The 4,507-nt window shown below is 30.7% G+C and overlaps 1 long non-coding RNA gene across 1 annotated transcript; it reads right to left on the reverse strand.

Annotated features, from left to right (window-relative positions):
• Positions 1-543: 543 nt before the first annotated feature.
• On the reverse strand, positions 544-3,177 carry LOC131178789 (uncharacterized). The gene is made up of 4 exons (XR_009147816.1): positions 2,662-3,177; positions 1,849-2,170; positions 1,495-1,667; positions 544-765 (listed from the first exon to the last, which is right to left on the reverse strand). It is a non-coding gene; the product is annotated as an uncharacterized LOC131178789 (long non-coding RNA).
• Positions 3,178-4,507: the final 1,330 nt, after the last annotated feature.

Here is a 4,507-nt window from a genome sequence, read left to right on the forward strand (position 1 = left end):
ATAATTTTAAAAATAATTAACACCTTTTCTAATATGATAAAAAATTTAATTAAAAAATTATTTATTTATTAGAAACATATCATATGATGACTAGAGTTTTATAATGTCTGAAATTATAAATTTAATAATTTTAAAATTTTTAAAAGATGTAGTAAAAAGAATTTTAAAAAATTATTTTTTTTATATTAGATAAGATTTTAGTAGTTGAAATTTAAAAATATTTAAATAATAAGTTGATATTTTAATATGATAAATTATTTTTTATATAAAAAATACATAAATAAAGATAAAAAAAAAGAGGCTACCATTTTTTAAAACACTCTTTTAAACTGCATGGCTACTATTTATGATTTGTCATGATCAAATCTTAAAAGTAAAAATGTTCCATTGCTTATTAGTAACACAGAATAATCTATTATTAATCAACATGATTTGTTGTTAATCAGTAATGCAAATTAGAGATGAAATTCTCTCTGTTACTAATTAGTAACATTTTTTTTCCTTTTTAATCCATCACTAATTAGCAATGAAATAAAAAAAAAATTCTTTACTAATTTAGCAATGGCATAATAATTATGAAAAATTATTGTTGCTAATCTATTACAAAATTAATTTAGCAAACAGATTTCTTTGATTTACTTTAGTGAACTACTTTTCTTTTTATGTATATATTTATCATACAACAACTAGCACTTCTTGTAGGATAGTCAAACTATGTAAGAAGCATCAACACCACCTTGTCCTTCATGCCACCCAGACCCTGCCCTGAATTTGCAAACAGGGTAAGTTGAATTATATTTAATAACTAATTTTTAATATATAAATAAAGAAAAATTTTGTGAATGACATTAATTAATTATTTATATTATTATAAAATACTAACAAAAACATATTTATGGAGATAAATATAAAAATTCATCACTAATAATATATATTAGCGATAAATAACTATTGCAAATTCATATTACATCATTGCTAATAATTTTTAAAGACAATATATCCATCGCTAATACTTTTTACATATAGAGGCTATTTATTATATGATCATCTAAAATTTTCCAACAAGTTAGCGATATTATTAAATTTTCAAAAATTTCATTCATCTATGGGATACCCAAATATTTTTTTGCAGATAACTATTCTAATGATTCATTAATTTCTTTAGCAATAATATCATATGTGGTCCAACACTTAATTAGAATTTACATTAAATTTAATGATCTAAGTAATAATTGATAACTCAAAATCTTTAATCAACATACTTTTCATGATTGGTGATGACTAAATCTTAAGAGTGAAATATTCAATTGCTGATTAGAAATAAAGAACAATATTTTATTAGTAAGTAATAGAGATAACCCATTGTTATTTCAAATTGATTGTTCAATTAAGGTTTTAAGATTGGTGATGAAAGGAAATCGTACAAAACAAAAAGCAAATCGTACATCCAAAGACTGGTGATGAAAGTAAGGTTTTAAGATCAAAGAAATATACCTTTCCATTCGAGCAGCTAGGGAGAGTGAGATAGAAAGAGAGATCTTATCCACGGGGCATGGGCAAATCAGAGAGCAACGGCCAGTCGCTGCTTCCCATGGCTTGGGAAACCCATTAAAGCGGTCAAAGTTGCGTGGCATCAAGAACAGTTCTCAAGCGCTCAGAAACATCACCTAAAGGTACCCATTGCAACAAAAGGTCAAAGCTCGACACCATGTGGAGGTGGAAATTGAGGGCAAACTTTCTGTCTGGAGACATATGACTTGTTTAACATATTCAAACAATACAACTGGTATTGGTGTCGTACATATGTTTAGTAAAAATGCCATCTTGACTATCAATTATGAATTTTACCAGTGCATGTAAGGTATCTATGGAGTTACTTTACCAAGCTCCAGCTTAAAAGTTTCCTTCATAATTTCACCCTCTCAAAAGAGAGAGAGAGAGAGAGAGAGAGAAAGGAGGTAAATGAGGAAGACATGTTTGACAGTCAATATGTCTTCTAACAAACTTCACTTCAGATTTCTGGAGCGTCTTAATCATAAAGCAATCATCTTGAGACAGGAAAAAGATGCTACCACTTCTTCCAGGAGAGAAAAGTTCCCTAAGAGAACCATTTCCACAAATGGACGTCACATGGTCAATAGCATCTATCTTGAACTTCTCCTTCAAATTCCTACAATGAGAAGGAAGAAGGGTATATGCGTCACCAAGAAAGAAAAGGCAAGCTCAAGGTCCAAGGACTACAGATATATTGAGCCAAGCTGCTCTTTTAAGGCAAAGAATAAAAGACAATTTTAGCTATTTCCTTTAAAATAAAAGCATAAAAAAAATTAATGCACAATTATGATCCCAAGAATGCAGCCTGTAGTGTGTAACAAATAAGCAATCATACACTCTCCATGGGCAAAAGTATACTACACATAGACAGTGGTAGATCAAAATTTTACATTTTCAAAAAGTAAAACACTCAAAAAAGTTCAGGAGAAACAGTAGCTACATCAATAACATGAATTAGCCTGTTTGACACATGAATGTAGTTTGTTATTGAAGTGAATAGCAAAATTGAGTTGAATTTATGAGAATATGAAATAATGTATCGAACAAATTAAATCAGCCACTTGGAAATTATCAAAATTGTAATTAATCAAAGGGCAACAAACAAACCTAAAGATGTTTGCATGGTAGTGTTTCCACTTAAAATCATCAGATTGATGGGGTGGGGTTAACTGTGATCAATCTTTTGGAAAATTCATCCAAAAGCTTGCTCTTTGACCAAAATCTGACAAGCAAGCTTCTCACCTCTGTACAGGTGCAATTTGTCCAACGGTATACCTGATCACATTTTAGCATGCATTCATCACTGATGTTACACAGAAAAACATAATGGATATCAAATAACAACTGATGTGATATTCAGATTCCTAGCATAAGATGCAAGAAGTGAACTGAATCTCTACTCTCAAGCATTTGGATATTTGGATCGTTTAGCTAAAGTCATAAGCTTTCTACAATTCAAATTTGTACTACCAGGAACAACTGGGACTATATATGGGTTCAGATAACTAAGCCAGTTTGAACCAATGAACATAATACAGTTGCAAAATTGCATATAGCTGATTCCAAGCTGCAAATTGAGCATCAAGACGGAACTTCTGTGCCCTTTAATGATTGTGACATACTTTATGTTGATTTGCTGGTTTTGGAGTGTAACGCCTTCACTACAGGTAGTCCGTACATTTTAATGTTCCGACTACTCATGTCTGTTTAGACAGTCAAAATGTCTGGAACTATGCTTAGACTATAGTGAGGAGGCATAAATTGATGAAATAAATGTTAAGAAATTATAGAAAAAATTTTGAGAAAATAAAATAATAAAAATAAACCGATATGCACCATGAAGGGCATTTTGGTCATTTCACCTCCAGAGGTGAATTTTGACCTACATGTCAAATTTAAAATTTTGACAAATAAAATAATTAGCATAAAATATTTTTGTGAATTTGAATTAGGGAAATGAGAAGAGAAAGAAGAAGAAAAGAAAAGAAAAGAAAAGAAAGGAAAAGAAAAGAAAAATGGATTATGAAAAATTAAAAAAATTTAAAGTACACAAATAGAATATATATATATACCATAAGATGACAAAACCCACCAACCTTTTCTCTCCATCTTCTTCTTTTTTCTTCATTGTGCCGCCACCCTTGGTCCCATTTCCTCCATTGATATTCAAGCTTCCAAGCTTGATTTTTCAAGCTTAATCCACCCAAAACCCATAGTTCACTTCACAAAAAATACTCCCCACACCGTAAAGAAGTTATAAATACCAAAAAGAAGCAAGGAAAGTAAAGTTTAACAAGTTACAAAAAAAGGTTAGTGCTCAAAACTCTTAATCTCTTCTTTAAGCATGAAAATCATGCTAAACCAAGTGAAGATTTACATGAAATTAAAAAGAAAAATTTGGGAAAGAAACCCTTGCATTCGGCAGCCCTAGAGGAATCATGAAAATGATGGATTTTGTTGGTTTTAGTTTAGTTAGGGAAGTTAATTAACAAGGTATTATATGTGGGAATTAATTTCATGTTTATATATGTGAATTTGATGTTTGAAATTAGGGTTGTACACTTGAAAGTGGAGATTTTGTGACATTTTTGAATTTAACCTAATTGTGTTGAGATTGATGATAATAGAAGTGACATGTATACTTATTTGGAGTTTGGAGAAGGAGGAGATTGAATTTTGGGAGTGTCAAATTTTCTGCAGGTTGGGACTCAATGAGTCCAGTGTGTTTGTTGAACCCTAACTGACAATGTGTGACTCCAATTGGTATGAGCATAATTGCAGGTGTTTTGGGACATCCAAACCTTCATTTTTCAAGAAGAAACTCTGCCCAAATTCTGTCAAAATCATGACCAATTCTCTGCCCAAACACTGATGACCAAACATTGCCAACCCAGAAAATGACTAAATGAACAGTACGTGTTCATTTGATCATAACTCTCTCTATACTGATCCA

This window comes from Hevea brasiliensis, chromosome 3, assembly GCF_030052815.1.
Source record: "Hevea brasiliensis isolate MT/VB/25A 57/8 chromosome 3, ASM3005281v1, whole genome shotgun sequence".
NCBI classification, from domain to species: Eukaryota; Viridiplantae; Streptophyta; class Magnoliopsida; order Malpighiales; family Euphorbiaceae; genus Hevea; species Hevea brasiliensis.